This window comes from Homalodisca vitripennis, chromosome 7 (assembly GCF_021130785.1).
Source record: "Homalodisca vitripennis isolate AUS2020 chromosome 7, UT_GWSS_2.1, whole genome shotgun sequence".
Classification (NCBI taxonomy): Eukaryota; Metazoa; Arthropoda; class Insecta; order Hemiptera; family Cicadellidae; genus Homalodisca; species Homalodisca vitripennis.
Window position 1 is genome coordinate 123,295,274 of NC_060213.1, and position 23,568 is coordinate 123,318,841.

Below are 23,568 nucleotides of genomic sequence, written 5' to 3' on the forward strand. Positions count from 1 at the left end.
GATAACAAGAAGTACGCAGAACTGATAGCTTGAGCGACAGCGGAAACCGGTGAGCAAGCGATAACAACGCCAGTCTGGGCATGCCTGATGCTGATAAGATAAGACGTCGTCAAGGAAAACAAACAGTGTCTATCTAGTTTAGTACCTCCGTACTCATCTATGATCATAAATAGTTAAAACAATCAATTTCGTGGCTATAGTAGCGATTTAAAAACATGGGGTGAAATAACGGAACCTGACCACCTGCGCAACATGTACAGGTCTGTAACCATGTACAGGGAAATTGGCATTAATAAATGAATGCCACTTTGCCTGGGGTAAATTTTCTGACTGACTGAATTATTTCGAAAAACACAGTCCTGAAAGGAACAGGATTTTTCCAAATATTTGCCTTCAGTGACACAAACATCATTAATTCATGACTTTTAGTACCCCTAAACGATTGAAAATGTCGAAAATGTCCGGGAAAAAATCTTATTTCCTTTAAACTCGTTTCATCGTTAAAAAAATTGAAAGAACAACACATACCTAATTTACTCATTCTGAACACTCATATTTCAAAATCCCAAAGTATTCCGAATGATTTTACATACGAAATACTTCACTATAACTTGGGCCAGTTGGTGAAAATCTTATTTCCTTTAAACTCGTTTCATCGTTAAAAAAATTGAAAGAACAACACATACCTAATTTACTCATTCTGAACACTCATATTTCAAAATCCCAAAGTATTCCGAATGATTTTACATACGAAATACTTCACTATAACTTGGGCCAGTTGGTACCCTCGAATATATTGCCCACTACCTGACTAAAAAACTCCAAATTTATCAGCTTTAAGCTTGAAACCTTAATTAATTGCGTAAAAACTCCTTCAACAGAAAGGTTAAGCACTTAGAATGCACTACGGGCTTTAATTATAAAAAACGAAAAGATAATAAACTTATTATTTACTGTACAGTACGTTAGTATTAATATTTACAAGAAGTTCTCAGCTTAATAACTATATTTTATTATACGAAAAGATAATACTTTCGGACACAGCTTGCAAGACTGAGGCAGGCTAATGTTTCTAACGAATATCATCATACTTATACCGGAAGTGACTGTTTAACTAAGCCACATAGAAAAGGAATGTTCAACGTGATAATTGTTTTATCGTACTGTCCTGTAGTATAATCAGCACAACTATAACGGGATGGGAAGAAAAAGGATTAAAAGATCAGCCTCTTCACAGTTCACACTAATATCATTTCCATTTTGTTCACTCACCATAGCTTGTGGTGTTCTTCCTATATCTTACATGTAATTGTAATAACTCTGTTAGTGTCTCGTAAAAATTGAATAATACCATAAAGATTATTACTCTTCATTATTCTTAAATGATAGGTAGAAGGGATATTTAATACAAGAATATAAGTATAATACTAAAATGTATGTATTAAATGATACGTATATAAATTAGAAATAAATTCCTTAATCTTACTTTACACTTAATATTAATTTTAGAGTTTTTATGGACTCTTTTGAAGAATTGTATGAGGAAATAACTATGACCATCCATTATTTAACTCAAATACACAATTATATCATTGAGAAAATTCATAAGACACCGAACTTCCTTAAATTAAAAACAATATTCAGAAACCTGGGGTACGGTTGAAGTTGTTTATACTTACTTTTTTAAACTTAAATACGCTTTCCTTAAGTGGAACATGTGGAATACAAAACAAGAAACCGTGTTTAACTATTGACAGCCTTTAGACATGCATCGTACTTGTACAACACTACAAATAGATAAACTTGTTCTCTCTCTCTCTCTCACCTCCACCCACGTGAACGTATTGTTTATTCATGTATAGCGTCCACTCCGAGTCGAGCGTCTACACCGGTAGCTTCCGTCTTCAACTGGTGGTTCCTCCTTTAGAATGCATTAGCTTTACGTGTGCATTTATTGTTGGTGTCCGCCAACAACAGAAACGAAAAGAGTTGTAACGGATGGCAGTATAGATATAACGAGTGATTAGAACTTTTAACTCAGTGTTCATTCTCTTCCATTCATCAGCTCCCAAACGGCTGTTTTCATAATCTTGCTCCATGACAAATAAATTCAAATTTCAAAGATAACATGTTTTTCTCCTCACCTATACATACAATTGAGATTTTCTGTATGTTAACAATGCAACATATGCATATGTTTTCTATATGTTATGTTGTATTGCAATGTCAACATAGATCACATTTCGGATATTTCCCACCGTTATGTGTTACAAAATGTATATCACAGCGTTTCGAAGATTAAAATCTATTTTCTTCGTCAGGTGATGATATAATTATTTCGTATAGTATGTTACTTTTTTATTTCCCAGGGTTATCCTTTTAGTGAAGAGTTCAAAAGGTAAACTATTATACAAGCATACTTTATCTAATTATTTTGCTTTGTAACATCATTAAAAATAGTTACCAAATAGTGTCTATAACTCAAACTATCAGACAAGTAGAATCTAATATTATCGAATAAAGACCGATTATTATCTAATATTAACGATCTTACAAGGGGAACAGAAGTATAATAACAATTGATTTACACATTTTTACCGATTTGAAAAGGTGACAACTGAAGATAAAGTGGCTCCACTGGAACGGTTTCAACAGAGGGGTGCGTCGTTTTCTGCTATGGATAATAATTTTTCATGGTTAGTGTAATTGATATAGTGGGGAGCTTTATGAATGTATAAGCAAATCTGCGGCAATTTCTTTTCATAAAGAGGGTTTCATAACATGTTACAGTTTCTTTCTGTAAAATATAAGTTTATTTAATTTTGGTGATATCTGATTTATGTTCCTTCTATTGAGCTAGTTTCACAACTAAACTTTAAAAACCCTGTAACTTTATAATTTACTATATATATATATTATATACAAAATGGTTCTACTTGTCCTGTGGGCTTTCTTTCTTAGTATATCTTGTGTGTTTTATTGCATTTGGTATTTTGTCATCCCCCTCTATCATGTTAATTTAAAAGTTTTAAGATATGAAATTATTTCTAATTTTATGTAATTATTTGTACAATAAATACACTTAATCAATAATAACGGTAATCAATAAATATATGAATACTTATAAAATAGGCTTAACAAGGAAATAATAAGTAAATATACAAGCTTAGGTAACGGAATAATAAAACATATATGTATGTTAAAAAATGTAGCCTCGGAAAGTTTTTTATATAAGTAAACTAGAAGAAACCTTTAATCACTTTTGCAGTTTTTATTAATTTATGCAATGTACATTTTGGATTTAAAGAATCTATCTTCAAGTACTTGTAGGTTAAGGTATACATATAAAATAAACATATAAAGAAAGCCGCAAAATAAACTACAAGCTTAGATATCAGGAAATAAAACAATATTAAAAATATATAAAAAATATTATGGGATTTTAGTACGTAAAATTTCATGTATTTGAACCTGAAAAGGAAACGTCATTACTACTCTATTTGTATTTACGCACACTTTAACTCAGTTGCTGTGGTTTTTAGTATAGTGTGCTCTTTTACTTCTTGGATTACAATTTGTTAGTCTTGTAAGCAGACTCTTACAATACATTATCAATCAGACGATGTTTTGAAAGTGACTACAACGTACTCGCTGTTAACTTGATTCCTGTGGTTCATTTAAGAGAGGAAGACAAAACTCATTGTAAATAGTCGCACATGTGTTGTTACAAACACACAACAGTTGTCGGAGTTAAACAGCAACGTCCCAGTTTCAGTAATGAGTAGCACGTAAACAGCATGACATGTAGACAAACATCAAACTGACGCGTAACTTCTGTTCACTCCAAGTTTGCGGTCTTTACAGTTTCCACTTTGCGGAGTTTCCGTGTACTAAGGAAGTTTGCTTAACCATTTAGTACTAAATTTATGATCAAAAATAATTGTTTGTGACCTAATATTCCATGTTTATCCCCAGTAGGATACAGCTTTGGATGGTTTATACGTTTAAGTTGTACCAACACTGGGACAGAAAAATTTATTGTCTGTTTCATTTGGGAAATCCTTCGGATCTTCAGGAGCAGCACATAAGAAACAGCAAATGTCGAGATATCGGGGTGGATAGATATACTGATAGTCAAATGCAGAGGATAACTGTTGGAGTGTGTGGAGCTCCCTTATTGTTAAAGGCTGTTAAAGGTTGTTAAAGGATGTTAGCTTGGAAATTAGGAAGTTCTGTTCCCCGTGACTCTTTGGAGACGCTGGAGAAGAGTTGATCCTCATTTCTTATGAGGTGGAGTGAGAACTAATATAAAGCCAGATATCCCTTATCATGACATTTCCAAAGAAGGTGACCACTATACCCAACCTTACCCTCTCTGACTATCCTGTAACATCGGAAACAAACACAAAGGTTCTTTTATGACTAGGTGTAATATAGGCTAAGCTTCTTGTCCTAAGTGAAAAAAGATATTTTAATTCTGAAAGTGAACTTTGGGTGTGCGTATTACTTACAACACATGCGTAAGTGTTCAAACCTCATTCGAAGTTCATAAACAATTCCACTTGATAACCGACTATATCATCGCCAATAGTATTTCAAAATCATATCACTTAAAAAATTTTATTCCTGTTTTCTTATTATTTTGTAGTATAAAATTGTGACATATCTGGTTTTTAACATACGACTTAGGCAATCCTGTTTTGAAGACTTTGTAATGTTTTGATGAATTGAACAGTTTTCTGTTTAAACTTCAGCGAGTAGTTAGGGGTTTTTTCTGAAGTTTCTAGATTTACATAGACATAAGTATATACAAATAAATTTATATTACTCATATAATTTATTTTCATAAATTAATAAATTATAGTAAATTAATTATTCATTATCATAATTGTTTTCAAATATTATTTGGTTAAAATAAGAACCATGTCAAATATATTGTAAATTTTATGTAAATTGAGATTGAGTATAGTTTTTAAAATCAGCTATACATTTAAACTTTTCATATTTTTTAGTATGTAAATTTCATGTAGCGTAAATGCATGCTTAAAATTATACGGTATTTAGGAAATAGTATTCTAATTTTACCTGTTTTATGCTATTTTAATCAATACATGTTGGTCCTTCTATACAAAGACATCAACATTCGAACAACATATCAGACCATAAAATAAAGAAACAATTTCTGTAATCGATGCGTTGTTTTCGATCTGACGGTTTATGAATTTTAAATAATAGTTTTTTCGTAATTAACTATGTAGATGAAATATTTATAATTATTCTTGAAAATTATTAATAATTACAAATGCCAAAACGGCGGTCTGTTAAAAACATTAATGGACAAGCTCACTAAAACGTCGGGCTGTATTAAATAACGTTAAAACAAACGGTAAACCCAAAAAAGCAGTAACATAGTTCCAAGATTTTCATGTAAAATTACTATTTCATTGAAATAACAACGTATATCTATGTGTATATCATGTGGTGTCCATAAATAGACGTTATCTTTTAGAAATTGGAATAAAAAAATTGAGCGTACTTCATTTCAAACCTTTTCAACGAAACTAAGTATAATTAATAAAGTCTCTTCTGTTCTGACATTGTATATTCTCAGGGAAACGTGTAAAATAATCGCAACACTCGGGCTTGGTTATAGTTTAATAGCATGAAATTGTTCGCCTGTAGTGAAGCGATAACCGGAACAGTAAGTCTCAAGCCTATCTCTCTTACGCTTGGCCACCTAATCTTATTTACCCAAGAGTTAAAGGAGTTACTGGCCACTTTAGTAGTCGAGTTTTTGCTTCCAAGGGCAGAAACAGATTTTCATGTTTCGACGGGATTATCATGAGTAACTGACTCATTTTAAGATTAATTTTAACAAAAATAAGTACAACCGATCTAATAAATGTTATTGTTATTACCGTGTATCTAAGATTTAAATACAATAACTTTAATCAACCTCCTCACAGTGTGATTAACAAAAATAACACGAGAAGTGTAGGAGTTATTAATACTAATCTTATTATACATTTTTATTCAGGACTAGCTGTTTCCCGCGGCTTCGCACGCTTTACGTAAGCCTTGGCCATGTATTTGCACTTCTGGTTCAAGTTAATCATATTTCTAACATCGATGTAGAGTTTGCCTTGTTGTAACGATCAAAAAAATCTGGGTATGCTTATTATATAGCCATTATACACGTACGTATATTTTATTATAAAGCGGTATAACAGTAAAGCTTTAAGTTCAACCTTATATTTATCATAAAGACAAACATATATTCTAACTTAGTGCCTTCAAATAGTCTTTGGCAATTTAATATACGTAACTGTCTCGTAATTGCAGTTTATAATGTGCAGGCGCTTTGAAAACTTTTATATTTTGCAGCGCCACCTCGTGGTGAGTTTTATAAATGAGTATAGCATATAAACCTTCTCCGTCGAAAAGTACATATACATTCGAATTTTCATAATGATCTGTCAAATAGTGTATGATTCCATAAAAGACAAACACAGACACATTCATTTATATATATATATATATATATATATATATATATATATATATATATATATATATGTATGTATAGGTATAGATTTTTACAAACTTGTAGTATTTATAAATCGTGATTTATAACCAAAAGATTAAATAAATAAAACAGCGAACCAAACCTTTAATTTTCAATTAATCACCCTTTTCGATGATTAGATACAGGTTTTAAAAACCAGTTGAGTTTTGTTTGTTGTGTTCCCTTTAATTATTACAAAACATGGATTGTCCTTTAAAAATCTTTCACCATCAAACAGTTTTACATTTAAAAAATAGTTAGAAAAATTTAATTGAAATCGTGTAATTAAGGCAAAGAGGTATTTTTACTTTCTCAATTAAGTGCGCAGAAGAGACAATGAGAATACCTCTTCACCTACTTTACACTTTATTTTGTAGTCTATGTGTCTCAGATACCGAAACGATACAAATAGTTTATTTTCAGCTTCTTTCTGGATCTCTTCAGACAAATTTAACTCCTAATTCCAGGAATCAAGTATGTGACAGCGTCAGATTTCATACGCTGAATCATGGGGAAGGTGGACTTGGAAATAAACTTAACAGACACATCTAATCCATCCTTACCATCATAGCTATGTTATGTGTAGAATATTGATCTATTTCTTAGACTATTATGACTTTCAGAAATTGCACATTTACAGTATATAGAAACTGTATAGCTCTAATGCGTCGAATAAATAGAAAAAAATAATTATTAGTTTGCTTAAGACGATAAAGACAGAATAATTTATAACCAATATTCCATATAATTTATTCGTTTATTATATCATTATGTAACGTATCGATTATAAGAGATACTTAGGATCTCACATCTCACAGAGTAATAAATGGAAATCTATAAAAGCACGTAGAATAATAATTATAATATTATACGTTATTTAAGTATAATGGATATAGTAGACGGGTTATTATTGCATGTTAACTCTTAATAATTCAACAATTATTGAATACAATAAATAAATTTTTAATGTGTTATATTAAATAATAAAACAAATATAGCATATATTAATTCTTTAGTTTGGTAATGGATGGATTTAAAATATTATGAATATTTTAAAATTATAATTATAAAATAATAATATTTTATTTCTCAGTGGAAGAATTTTAAATTGAATGAATAAATTAGCTATTTTACAGTGCGAAATATTGTAGCTAAAGAGATATATGTCTTTATCTCGTAGCGATTGCTAGTAATAAAAATAATTATAAAAATAATCATTAAATGTTTTGTGAAACTGTTTTGTAATTGAAGAATTAATTAAATTTATCTTTTGAAAATGAAGTTATTACAGGTAAAAGATGTATATGTACTTATACCGTACCATTGCTAGTATAATATCGTATAAAATAATTATTACATTTTTTTAACTGTTGTGAATTGAAGTAATAAATAAATTAACAATTTCAATCTATTAAATACGAGATATACATTTCATACGTACATAAATATAGGAACATAACCCGTATAGGCTGGTAGAAGTAATGTAATTACGAAAGTTACAGTCTGTATAATCACTGTAATTAAAATCGTAACGTTCTAGTGTCTCGAGATGTTTTCATGTCGGAGCAATAGTAAGTAAAAGAAAAGCAATTTTGCAGTACTCGTCCAATTGGCTGCATCCGTGGGGCCGAGAGGTTCTCGTGTTCCTGTAATAAGATCTCTGTCTTGACAATAATTTTCTCTCACTCAGTTTCCTTCGACGCTTGGAAGCCTTCCAAATCCTCAAGTGATTTCGTCTTCTTTTCAGTATTTCTGCAGCAAATTTTCCATCTGGCGAAATATGTCCTGGCAAAGAACACTTGAATATTTGAACACATATTGAATATTTCGGAGTGAACTTGTGCTTCTTTGTAAAATATGCTTTATTAGTTTACTTAACCAATTTCTAAACTATATAATAATTGATATAAATATTTACAATTTTACTCGTATATATAAATTTTAAAACAAAAATATCTGAAGGAAATATTTAGTTTATGTCATATGTATTTACTGTTTATTTTCTGTTTGTTTCCGTTTCTTTCTATTATTTTCTTTTATATTGTATACTCTTTATGCATATATATGTGATTCACATTCATTTTATCATGAATATTAGTCATTCATAGTAAAATATGAAATAAAAACAATACGATCAATAAAGAATAATTCAAATACATCAAAATTAAGAAATTTGAAACAAGCATGTCAAATTGTCACAAAATCTAATTTTCCTTATGGATTGAATCTTCGATAGTAACTTTAAATCATCTGAACACTCATCACATATTTAAACCCACAGTTTGAACATATGTTTACCATTTCAAAAATATTATGCTTATTAATTTATTATCTATTTACATCTATGTTTTTAGTTAGCATATGTGTTTCGTTATGTTGTTAGTTTTTACCTGAAGAAGTATAATGCGAAATATAGTACATTAATATAGTACATTAGCCTTTTTCTATATACAGATATATAATAACTTTTTTAATAATTAAATTTACAAAAAAGATATGTTTTACAACATTGACAATATATTTTAGTATAATTATCTTCAGGTACATAAAGTGTGTATAAAATATATAAAAGAAAATAATAGAAAGAAAAAGAATTAACCTTGAATAAACAGTAAATACAAATAACATGATCTCAATTTATTTGCCTGATTCTGAGTCCATTTGGAAATTCGCTCTTTCATAGACTACTCAAATTATATTTTTGTGTATAAATTTATAGAGTGCTACGTTAAATTAAAGGTATTATTTGTAAAAGTATATTTATTCTATGGAAAAGAATAATACATAAAACCAAGAACTCCAAATTGAATTTTATAACTGTTAAATCACTGCGTGTAAGTATCAACTTACTGACATAAGTTTTACTTATTGAATAATATTACTTGGTATGTCCTTTCATATATAAAATACAACTTTATTGACAGATAAAAGGAAAGTCTCATGTTTTTACCCTATCATCAATTATAAATACGATATTATTTACGACGCTTAAGCAACGAAGGCCTATTTCCCGCCAATCGTAAAAGCTGAATAGTGTTACCAACATGAGGTCTTTCCAAAACAAAATATACCGCACGATGCAGATTGATAATTACAACGTTTTTTTTTTTGCTAAAAACATGTATCCGATAAATTTGTCACTTGCAAAGTTGATCCAGGGAGTTATTTAATTGTTATACACTGTGTCCACTCCGTCTTGTCTCGCTTTTAAATAACTTTATTTACAAAAGTATGTACAGCAAAATAATGAGATTAAAGTAGGATAAAAGAATAATTAGAACATCGGTTTTACATCGGTTTAACACCGTAAGTCACCCTGCAGACGGGAAAGTGAACTTTTACCTCATCACATACTTTCGTCAGGACGTCTAGGTCAATGATTCATTTGTAGGTCTGAATTGTTGATTTAAATGTTCAATATTTGGAATATGTCCTTGTCGTAAACACTTTCGGTTTCATCTCCCATAGTTAGACAGCTAACCACTTTTTGCCAAATAGGCTTCCTGTTTCTTTAAACTTCTTATCCAATCGATAAATGCTGCGTCTATTAGGGGAACTTTCATGAAACACTCGACGCTATCCATATTGCAGTAAAATCAAATAATTATATTTGATAGCTAAAAACAAACAGAACTTTTTTTCAAAGTTGCCATGACGATTGTTTTCATAAAAACTTTAGTACACATTACTAGATGACTAAAATGAGTAAATCAATGAATGAAATCAAAGTTATTTAATCTACATCTGTTTCATAAATCTGCGATTTATAATAGCTAAAACAATTAAATGAGGTACATGACTTTTTGGACACAGTGTATTTTGTATTTTTATGCTAAAATGTTACGAAAAGCGAAAAAAACCGCTTTCAATAGATTAAAATTAAAGTTTATATATTTACATACAATGTTTATGCTGATTTAATTTATTCTAAATCTGGTTTTATTATTTAAACGTATAATATTGTTGTATTATTTAGAAATAAATTGCCTATTAATTAATGACAAGTGTGTTTCAAGAAAATATATTTATAATGGTATAAAGTGGAAAGATTTTCCACATTAATAAAATTCATCTTAATTTTGGAAATTCTATTTAAATATATTTGAAATTTATGCCTAGTTCCAAATTAGAGGGCTGTAAAATAGATGTAAAAATAGATATACTAAAGGACACAGTATCCCATAGGTAATAGCTGGAATATTTTGGAACCACAAGGAAGAGCACTTTAAAATTATATATAATTTTGCAAGGAATTCATACCTAGTTACATTTTTATATACAACGTTTAATTTTTATATTTAAACACTAATGCCTTTTGTATGCAGTGTACAAAAGTAAGAGTGTGTCTGCGATTCTTCCACAATTTTCCAGCTGGATAATTCCATACATCGCTCTCTCTGTCTGTACAGCACAAGTTTGGACAAAATACAGACGACAGGGTTCGCTCACGTGTGACAATACGCTCGTATGTTTACGTCCGCTGAATTCAAACACTACACGTTTTAAAATTATGGAATTCACCACCGTAAGCTCGGCGGTTGTCAGAAACTGTAAACGTGCTCAGCTCTGTATTTACGAAGTGCTCAACCGTAATCATATTTGAACACTAAAATATTATTCACTGTACAATTGTTTTAGAGAAATTTCTAAATTTTAGACTTTAGTTTTCTTATAATTTTGTACCGTTTTACTGGCACATGAGGAATTAGCTTTTGAAATTTAAATTTTTGTGACGGTTCAAAAAGGGAAACGAAAATCTTCTGAAATAAATAAAGTTCAAACTAAAATAAAAACTTCTTCTTGAAAATAATTACCAGATTTAAAATTAAAATAAAAACTTCTTGATGACTTTTACGTTCAAACTTGTAATATATTCGTCAATCAAAAATGTACAAAGTTCTTACACCTTGTCTTTTATTCAATTCAAAATTCAAAGCTTTCACACTCTAATCTGATGTGGCAATTCTTCACTTTTTGACGTAATATTACGTGCATAGCAATTGCGTACAAGTGTCCTAGTGACGTAATATTACGTTGATAGCAATTGCGTACAAGTGTCCTAGTGACGTAATATTACGTTGATAGCAATTGCGTACAAGTGTCCTAGTGACGTAATATTACGTTGATAGCAATTGCGTACAAGTGTCCTGGTGACGTAATATTACGCATTGTTATATTGTTCCTGTTTTTCCTCTGTCATGTATGTTTACATCTTGGTGTGTTTGCTGCAGTCATACAGTGCAACCAGGTACCGTGTATTGTTCCTTATCACCCATCCTGCAGTATTTTATGTTTTTTTTCTAATTTTTACTTTACCATGGAAATATACGCCTACAAATATCTGATTAGCTTCATTTGCGTGATTATGAAAACGAGTGTACATATAAAATCTACAAACCTGTCTATGTAAAACACAGCACAACAAATAAATGTAGAAAAACAGCACAGCTGTATGTACAAAAGACTATTGTTGGGTGAAGTTAAACTAAAATAAATTTTATTATTGGCTTAAGATTTTTGATTGCGCAATCTAGTTTATGATTTTTACTTATAAATTAATTTTAAAAACGTTCTCTGTATCTAAATAAATACTTTTAAAAGTTTTAACTGATCCATGAGAATTTACAGACATTTTAAGGAGAAGTTTTGGAAATTATTTATTAAAAGCTATAGTCTAGTCTTCAATATTAGGAAAACATAATTAGGAAATTAAATATTTTATAAATTAGAAACATTCATTATTAATCGTAATTTGTTTTCAACCACATATTATAGTACAATTTCTTTCTTAAGGACTGATTACAAACTGCCCCTAACAATTACTTTTTTAAATTTGAGGCATAATTGTTAAGGGATTTTAATAAAATTATTGAAAGAAACAAGAAAATATATCATCCGTTAAAATATTTTTGATCATTATTGCATTATAGATGGTGGACAAAATGTTTTATGGACAAGGTAGAAGTACGCTACACAAAGTAGCCTTAACAGGTTTCGCTACCGTTGTATGCAGAATTTATAATCTACACCACATTCAATTCTCGAGATATCCTGTGGGCAGATAGATAGACAGTGTTACAAAAAACAAGTTGTCATGAAAATGACACACCTTAGAAATCAGGAGATTGTTGAAAATTGTATGGTTATATTATATAAAATCTTTCTCGACATATTTTCCCACAAAATACATTCATATTTTTTTCATTAGAATAGGCTTTTATATAAGAGTTGAAATAATAAACTACACACCAATTCACTATAATTATCATGATGTTGTGTATATTCATATGGTTAGGCTACATTCTGATATGTCACATGTTTGAATCTCTTACGGGTGTTTTGAGTTTGTGTACAAATTTATTTAATCTGCTATTTTCTGATTGCGAACATGGTTTTCCAAAAGACCAATGTAAAAATATTCGCTAACGCTCAGTCAAATGCGATGCGATGTAGTGACGTGTAATATCACAAAACTCATTGTTCCTCATATAAAAATGAAGCTTTATACACGATTTCAAGTCTGTAAGTTGGTTCGCTTTCAAGACATCATACGGAAAGACGAAAATTTCATAAATAAATTGTTTTTAGTTTCACTCAGACCACTCAGACAATACTATTTTTCCAATTATTTAAAGTATACTCTGTGTTATTCAAGTGGGTTATTCTAACCTGAATAAGTTGTGAATAACATAACACAACGTGAAGTGTAATACGTTTACTAAATACCTATAGTAAGTATTTACTTACTGAATATTTTGATTTGAAAAAGTAAACCACATGGTTAACTAAGTAAACCAAAGGACAATGAGAATGCTTCTTCAACGAGACTATAACTTGTGATTTAAGTGTCTCTGATGTCGAAACGAATACAGAGTTTATATTTAGCTATTCAATCGCCGACTTTTTTGGCGAACATTACTCAGATACCAGGAGTCAAGTCTGTGATAGAGTCAGATTCCAGACGTTGCATTAAGATGAAGGTGAACTGGAGCTAAGATCAACATTCCCAAAAGCTATTTAGTATCCTCAAGCTCCAAGCGAAGAGTGCATAGCAAACTGAAATATTAAAACCACTAACCTTTCTGTCTTTGAAGTGCCTGGTTTTGTAGCTTGAGACGCCATCACAGACCTGCTTAAAAATCAGGATTGGTCCAGGGTTTCTGAATTCAATACTTCCTCCTATGTAACTATAAACATTGCTACTATAAGCCTTGTAACTGTATGGTCCACTAAGGCTTAACATTGGGTTGCTAAGGTGTTTTCGCTGACAATACTGTTTTTATGGAATAATAATACGTCGTAGTTATATTCAAATCCTAAAAATATTATAAATAAGAAAGTACCTATGTTTGCATGTTTTTCTTTCACGGGGGAACTATTCAACTGATTGTCCTGAAAGCTTACAAGAACCTTCTTAGGGCCCCCAGGATAAATATAGTCCTATTCGTAATTTTTTATAAATCCCTCCAGGCTACGCTCCAATAGTCTCTAAAGCAGCAAAAAATCCCATCTTGTTCTATAAAGTGTTATAATATGAATTGAAAGAGCAACTGTTCTGTGTAAACATTGTATTATAACAGCATGATCATTTGTTTGATTAATGTAACCATATTCAATTTGATTACATGTATAGAGTGAAAGCACAACAAAAATAACAACACTTCTTATTTAAACGTCGTGACAACAAGACAAACCAATTAATTTATTCTGGATGTTAATTAATGAACTAACCTTGGTTTGTGTACATGTAAGGTATTGAATTTGGTTTCCTTAGACATTGTGGGACGGTAGTTAGTACAATGGTTACAGTAGCTGAAGGAAGAAAAAACGGAGGATTGGGCATCAGCTTGATTCACAAAATCATTCGCTACGTGACTAAAATTTTAGGAAACAAGCGGGCGCAGTGAGTCCGTGATTATAGCAAATGGAATCACAAAGCAATACACGAGACATTAAATGCAATTTTTATGACAGAAAATTGTCAAGGTAACATCGCATCCATTTCTCACTGATGAGGTATACGGTACTGTTTAGAAATACTTGTATAAATAATGCTATACTTCCTACACGGGACCGAGGAAATATGGCGAACATTGATATGAGCAAAGGTCATTGTTGGGAAGAGAGAGCATGTACTTTACTGTATAACAATATAAGTATTATTGGTGTTGATTTTAGTTTTTAATTTTTAATAAGAACGTATACACCCATACAATGTTGAAAACTGTACTGTTTTTAATACAACCTCATTATGTATGTAGGTGTATTGCTTCTCGGAGCAAAATAGCTAACTCCAATTTTGCTTTGGAAATGTAACTAATTTGAACTAGAAGTTCAAAGCCTGAAATAAGAACTGCTTCCAAGTTTCTTAATAAAATATCTTCTTAATCAAGAATACTGAAAAATGGAAACCTGATGCACGATATAGGACTAATACCATTTTAGAAATACCATTGAACCCTATCGTACTACACCGCATGTGCTTTCATTAAGAAACCTATGAACTTCGACGAGGTTTAAATTAATATAATTTAGTTCAAGAGTTACTGAAATTGTGGGAGTTGATAAAAAAATATACAGTATGTTACATGAAATTGCGGGCGAATCCGTGGGTATGTGCTAGAACATATATATGCATTTCGTTGCTTTGAAACGAACAAAATATAAGATAAGGTTGTACGAATTATTGGAGACAGCACCTAAAGGTTTTTAAAGACTAGAGATTTACTGCACTATTTTAATGCATCTAAAACAGCCGTTCTTTTTTATTCAACAATTTGTTTTCTGACTTCAAACTGTGCTGGCAGTGATGGTATTCTTTAAGATAAATTCCATAAAATGTTTTTGAGATGTTAATGTCAAATTGCGTTGTTTGTTTAAACCTTAAATAGAAGCGTATCTGTATTCATAAACCATTCTTTCTCATTAGTTTTAACGTAACTATCAAATTTAATCGATTTATAAAATTAAAATTTTCAAGACCTTTCCAGTTTTAACACGCTTTTAAATATAAAATAACGATTTAACGTACGAAATTAAACGTTTCCTTGAAATTTAAATTAAATGCTGTCTTGTTATGAATTTTATGAGTTCCTTCTCGTTTGAATTACAATACAGACCAATTATGTTTCCATAATGAATATGTTAATAATTCCTAAATTCAGATATATATCAAGTTTCCAAGCCCTTCCCGGGTGTGCAACCATAAAACGCAAAACTACCTCTTTGTTTTCGTAGGCCTACACGTTTTCGTGCAGACTAATCAAGCGCTTCTTCGTTATTCATGACGAAGACCATAAAAGCCCTCCCTTTCGTGCCCGCCAGAGCTCCCCTAATCTACCAGGAAATTTGACTGCCTCCACTGCAGGATCGAGCGGGGGAGAAGCTCATTGGAAGACGTACGGGGCAATATTTCAACCTAGGCCATTACCCAAAACACACACTGGAAATATATTTGAACATTAACGTGATGGATTTGAATAATATGAGGTTGACTGTGGGTTACACATAATCAAATGGGCAATTCCTATAACCATTTTATTATAAAATATACCATGTCGTATATGATTGTTTTCGTCCACTTTATTATCGATTACCTTAGCAAAGATTATCAGTCTTTGGGCTGGTATACATTCATTTCTGTATGTCTCTCTTCACGATATCCCAAGAGCAGACTGAATTGATTTAGAGTTTGCATACATCTTTAGTTGTACTTTAACAACATTGAATCTGACGTAGGTGCAAGTCACGTAAATGACTTTTTGGTTTTAACTCGGAAAATTATTTTGTTTTAATTATGGTTTTAATCCGGAACACCATTTTAGATTTATAATTGTACAATACACTCTGACGTATATTTTAATTTTCGACCACTTTATTATAAATTGGCTGAGCAAAGATTATCATTCTTAGGCCTAGTATGTTTTATTTCTGTCTCTCTCTGCACAGTATCCCAAGAGCAAACTGGCCTGATTTATTTTATGAAAACACTTTTATTTTTACTTATACAACATTGAATCTGACGTAGGTGCAAGTCACGTAAATTATTTCATGGTTTCAACTCTGAACACCATTTTAGTTTTGTAATTTTGTAAAACATCATGACGTATATTTTTGTTTTTGTCCAATTTATTATCAATTGGCTGATCAAAGATTATCACTCTTTGGGATGGCATAATTTTATTTCTGCCTGTCTCCCTGCACGACATCTTAGATTTTGCATACACCTTTATTACTTAAACAACATTGAATCTGATAATTGTGTAGGTGACGTAAATTATTTTTAGGTTTTAATTTTAAAGCGAATTTTACATTGTTTTTTACGCAGGTATTGATCCCATATCACCTAAAAATGTGAGCTTATAACTCTGAACAGAGTTGGTAAAACGTTCCAACAAGTTTCCATTTCCGTAACGACGTTTCCAACTGATAACGGTTGCCATTGATAACGGGGCATGTAACGACGCCATTACCGTGTCATATGGAGACATTAGGCTATCGTCACATGATACACACACACAATACGGTGTATTGTGGTATGAGACGAGGTCTGCTGATTGTTTAACTGGACGTATAAAGTTCGGAACCATTCTATTTTTATAAAATGAATGTGTGGGGCAATTGTTACGCAATATGTTTACTAAAGTATTTAAAATGCTTGACACATTTAATGTTGCGTTGTATCTTTAAGAGTATAATACTTTTTGATCTCCAGAAAACCATTCAATGTTATGATTTAACTAAGTAAATTAGGATACTTTGTGTAAAATTTTATATTTGAAAAGGGGATATTATCCACCGTTATTGGTTAAAAACGGTATAGCGCTACGTTTCGAGGATTGAAATCTACACTCTTCATCAGATGAAAAGAAGTACCTAAGGAATAATAACACTGAAACATGTGGCAATGGAATTCCGCTGAAAGTTAAAATAACTAAGTGATACCTGAAAAACTGCATAAAGTCCAGTAGAGATTAAACCAAAGCGATGTCACTGTACATAAGGCCAGGGCACAAACATATCACACCCGTGCCAACGAAGGTGAAGCAATACCGAAGAACTCAATAGTCTTTTTTTACTTTTTAAGGTCTTTTTACACCTGAAGAAGAAGCTAGACTAAACTTCGAAACGTAGCTATACGTTTTGCAACATATAACGATCACAAATGTCTGAGATTCTATTATCCTTTCCATTTAGAATCCATAAATGTTTAAACAATTTATTACGCTAGCAATACTGTAATCAATGTTTACTTTGTAAGTTTAATACTTTGGTGCCGGAGTTTAGTCGGCATCTTTTATGTGCACCTGCCACAGAAATTGGAATTTAAAGTGAGTATTAATTTTAAATTCCGAATTGAAGTCTGTAAAACAACTCACATTTTTTATCTGTTACAGACTATAGTGGCGGGAATTTCGTTTCGGAATTGGATTTGTAAGTATTGTTTTTGATGCTTTGTGACTATTGTATGAATGTTGTATTTGCAGATTAATGATTTGTGTTGCACTATTAGCATAAATTCGATTCTATGAAAAGAGAAAAGTTGTGTTCAACTTCAAAAGGAATAATAAACAATCAGAGAGCTAGCTTTATAAATTTATGAATTTTATATAGCCTTAAGCATTACCTTTTTTCTAGTATTAAAATACGTTTTTCACAAATACTTGAACAAAAATGACACCTATTTGATCATTTAGACCATATGAGAGGCAGGCACATGTTAGTAAACAGGTTTTGATTGGTTTTTTTTTTGCTGCAACATAATGTGATAGTTACTCCATGCTACAGTTCCATTACTTTCATTACATATATAATCAAATCATATTATTTGTAGTTCATGAACTTCGAACTCAATTAAAAATAACGTACTCTGTATATCTAAGGATTTAAAAGCATTAAGAATTGGTTTTAACGTTTAACCGACAAATATTTTTTAATATATTTTCAGTAAATAATAATATTCGGGGATAAAAAATATTTTATTTTATTTCGTAAAAATACGCAGCTTGTTTTCTTATTTTTCTTATGATTTAATATATATGTGAATAAAAGGAAATGATGGATATTTCGACAGGTTTAATATATACAAAGTGTACCATATAACGCTTAGTAAAAATATGATCTTTCCACATAAATCTACAAAACTTTATACTGTACGTACAGTGAATTTTTAAAGTTCGAATGAATTTCTTATTAAATTAATATTTTTTGCATGTCACATTTAAAACTTGACTGTCCGCACATCTTGAGAACGCACTGACCTGTAGACTAGAAAATGCATGAACTTTTTCTTTGTGTAAGAATATATTTCAATGATAGTACATGTCGCTCCATGTGAGTTTGTTGAGTGTTAGCGAGTGTTTATTACTAGCAGTTAGCAGGGGCTTCGCACGCTGCTATCCTACTGAACAACAGGTACTTCCTAGGCATATCCTTTTTAAAGGGCACAATAAACATTCGTATATGTTTATGATCCAACGATTTTATTAGAAAAAAGTATTACATTTTTAACACCTTCATTTTCAAAATAGCGGCTTATTAATACGGTAAATTTGTATAATATTACCAATAATTAAAATACTTATACTTTTTATAATTGTATTAAAATATATTTTAATACAGATTTTCTTAACCTTTGTATCGTTTGTTATTAGTCTAGAAATAAAACATATTAACCATAATGGTTTATCATGTGTCAACTAAGGATTTAATAAACCACCATTTAGGAAATAAAGCTTGTATAAATTTAAATTTTAAATGTAAACAGATATTTTTAGTTTATAATATAACTAACTTTAATCTGATACAACAAGCCGCTCTCAAACAAATTTAAAAAGCAAAAAATAACCTGTAAAACGTTGACGTAAACCCTAATATACCCCAAAATCAACTATTTTTCATAATACACAATAAATTATGTAAAAGTATCAATTACATATTGCATTCTTAATGCTATTAGCCATTAACAAACACGTAACTTTTAAGAAAAATAAATAAACGTAATCGAAAGTATCAATTAATTAACTTACACAATTTAGTTATTGGCAGAACAGTGGGGCTAGAAACATTTAGTTTCTGTCTAACTTGTTTCAGTATTTTCGGACGATATCTAAAAAAATAATTGTCGTGTTGAAAAGAAATTTTTCATGAAGCTCTGAAGCATCATTAATTTGATGAGGGTGCAAATCACTGTGCAAATCGCTGAGCGTTAGCTAATACTTTTTACATTGGTCTTATGGGTAACCATGACGGAAACGCGAAAATAGCTGAATAAATATATTTGTAAACAAACTGTGTTAATATATATGAGATTTTAACAAGCGACACTTTTATTCATAGAGTAAGAAGAAAATATAATACACTGGAGTCAGTGTTAAAAGTGGGTGACGCCAGCGCACCCTTACGTTGTAGTACTCTCGCTGGCTTACCTGAACTTTTATTTAAACACTGCTGTAAAACCTGACTTACTGAACACCAATGGCCATATCACGTGGCTAGATAAATCAAGAAAGATTTCATCTGTAGGCTTTGATTTTGCATGAAAGTTCATTTCGGCATAGACAAGAATGTAATCTATGATGGTGCATGTTCAATCATTGATTTAATCTTAAAGTCATTGCTACCCTTCAGCATGCTAAAAGAATTTCTCTTTCTTCTGCCGGGAGGATGTAAACCTATTTTTATATATTATTTTTTGTTTGTCTATCTGTCCGTAGGACATCAAAAGAATTAAATGAGCTATATAAATTTGAAATGTCATATGCAACAGTAACAAAGTCTGAAGGAAACAGGATTTTTCCGGACGTTTGCCATCGTTCAGTGAAACAAAAAATCAGTAACACTACGTTTCGAGATCTGTAATCTTACCTCTTCTTCAGTTAAATAACTAACATAATATACAGGCTATATATATATATATATATATATATATATATATATATATATATATATATATATATAACAGTAACACACACACATATATCAGTGTGTGTGTGTGTTACTGATTTTTTTGTTTCACTGAACGATGGCATATGTCCGGAAAAATCCTGTTTCCTTCACAATCCTTCCATCGTCATGGATGGAAGTCTGTCTCGCGACACATGGTGTGGCGGAGTCATACGTAGTATTTTGAATGGTTGTTGTAGAACGGAAGTGAGAGAGAAAATATGATATAACAAATCTCACAGGACCGTATTTACAAAAGACAGTCTGCCCACCACTGGGGGAGTTGAAACATTGCAACTCCAAGTATTGTCTTTCCTCGGACATATGGCAACTTCCCTTCCATCCCCACTGTGAGAACATCTCCCTTAGTTCACTTATGGCTGTTTCTACTTCAGCTTACATATTGTTGATGTGTGTTTACTTACGTGTAGAAACATTTTCCTTATCTCTTTTCTGTAACACTAGTAACTGTGATGCATTCGATTTTGGATTTACAAAATATATTTTTTAATTTTAAAGGCATATAAAATTACTAACATTTTCTATTAATTTCTAAAAGAGGCGGAATTTGGTATCAAGTAGTTATTTGTTGTTTTTATTCATTTATGACTTGTAATAAACTATAATTTAATAAATTCGCCTAACTAAAATCAATTTTTTGAATGATAATATTATTCTCCATTTTATGCTTTAAGGAAAGATATCTTAGAAGGCTATACATTTAAAATAAATATATTTTATAAGCCCCATAGTATATATATATATATATATATATATATATATATATATATATATATATATATATATAAGAGTATATATACATTATTTTTTATTTCTATCGTTTTGAAATACCTAAACCTCCATGACTTCACTCGAAATCTTGTGATTAAAAAAATTGTATCCGTCAACCTTAGGAAAGCGTAAACGATATTAAGTATTTGGAACTCATGTTAGGCGAGAGAGTTACTTATTAAAACACATTGCGAATCTGAACAGAATGTTTAACAATGTTAACTATTTATCAATATTATTCTTCTTCATATTGAAACACGTTTTTACTATTGTAGAATTTGTTCAAAAAACCTTGAACATTGATTAAAAATTTACTAGGGAAAGGTTAAATAATTATTATTACAAATAATACCTGATTAGTATTGACAGCACATGCTTGATATAACGTAAATAAAATTTTCGCACGTTTTTTCAGTGTGTTTTACTTGCAATTGAGTGTTGAAATAAAATAATCATCTCTTCTTCCGGTTGCAAAGGGAAGGTTTACACATTACACTAATTTGTATACTTTTACTATACGTGCCTAGATTAAACAGATGTATCTTGTCAGCATACTTTTAAGAATAACTAAGAATAGGGTAAATATATGGTATCACGCATATGTTACAATGAAGGAAGTGGAGGCCATTTTATCAGCAAGGCTGATATACAGGAAGCACGGCAGACTCTGGCATCCAGGAACGGAAGTCATAAATTCCTCTCTATAGACGTTACTTCCGGTTGTGGCCAATAGCCAGTTCTTAAGTCACGTGACTCGCGTAAAATATAAAATACTGTATTCATAAAGAACGTGTTAATTCCAAGAATTAGTTCTTTAGGAATCAAAGATGGACATCAAATTGGCTAAGAAAAAATGGATTCTTATGCAACAGTGAAATATTTGGGACTGCAGGTGGATGAGGATTTGACTTAGCAATATATTAAACTCTTTTGTTGATTCCAAGTTTTCGTAATCTTACTCATGTCTCAATTTGGGAAATTGCGCTTTGTTCAATTATTAAAACTACTATACTTTGGATCGGTTGAATCAAGGTTAAGATATGGTCTTTAACTTTGGGTCTCGGTACCTCAGAACTTTGTATAAATGGTTTTTATTTTACAGAAGAAAATTGTGTATGTTGTAGCCGTTGTATGTCAATATGAAGCTAAAGTAAAAATTCCTTTAAGGAGCTTAGAATTTTACCCTACCCTCTAGCGCGCCCATCACTCAGCTCTTCTGAGTGGTGGCTTGCCGCAGAGTTCGAGCTTAGATTCTTTTGGCAACTGCGTAATAATTAAAAAATACTGAATGAACGCCTGTTTAAAAAAAAGATTAAGATATCAGATAGTTCAAGCCTTCAGGGATGCCTCTACTCAGATGAAGAGCACTCACTTTACTTGATTTACTTTTTAATATGTCACGTTATGTTTTGTAATGTTACAGTTTTTTATTTACTAAATATATTACATAATGTATATTATTGTAATAGGACCTATTTCATACATGAATCATGTCAACGAAAATAAAAGATGATTGATAGAATGACTGAAATGTCTTGCACTAAAAGAATGGTCGTTAACTCTGGTACAAACAATTCACATTTTTTAAACCTATATTTTTAAGTCTTAAGTTTTCCTCCTTAGGTTTTTGATGTTGTATTTTTTAACTTCGCTTATATTGCATTACACGAATATAAGGCGAAAATTAGGTACAACGATTTAATACTAATAAATTGAGACCACTACATGTGTAAAAATAGTGAACATTACAGAGAAAGACATCTATTTAGCATTGAAATTATTTGCAAATAAATAAAAAATTGCGTCACTATATTCAATTGTACAATTATTTGTGTTTATAGTGGTTGCAAATAACATGGTAATGTTTGGTAATAGAGCAAGAGTTTCATTTCATTTTTAAAAGAAGGCTACTTTGACATACTGTTGACATATGTACGCTTAGAGAAAGATTTTCTGACAGTAAAACAATGTAAGCAAGACTAAGCATGGGTTCAAATTGGTAATATTGAAATTTGCACATAATATTCCGTTGGTAAAACATGATTAACATGTTCTTATAAATATTATTTTTAATTTTTTATAAATTAGAGGGGAAGGTGTGTTCAGGAATTAGCAACTTACAATCACTTCTTTTTGAGCGTGCTATGCTTTGATTTTCTCATACTTTAAATAGATCAAATAGGACTAATTCTAAATGTGCTTTATTTTACAAAAGATGGCATTGCAGATTAATTCTGGGATTCATCAAAGAGATTCTCGCAAACCTA

At 30.8% G+C, this 23,568-nt stretch overlaps 1 long non-coding RNA gene across 1 annotated transcript in view; it reads left to right on the top strand.

Moving 5' to 3' along the window:
• The window catches only part of LOC124366253, a 444,599-nt gene that overhangs the window by 374,696 nt on the left and 46,335 nt on the right, over nucleotides 1-23,568 (top strand). Inside the window, exon 2 of the long non-coding RNA XR_006922795.1 lies at nucleotides 17,962-17,998. This is a non-coding gene — a long non-coding RNA (uncharacterized LOC124366253). The remainder of the gene's footprint in view (nucleotides 1-17,961; nucleotides 17,999-23,568) is intronic.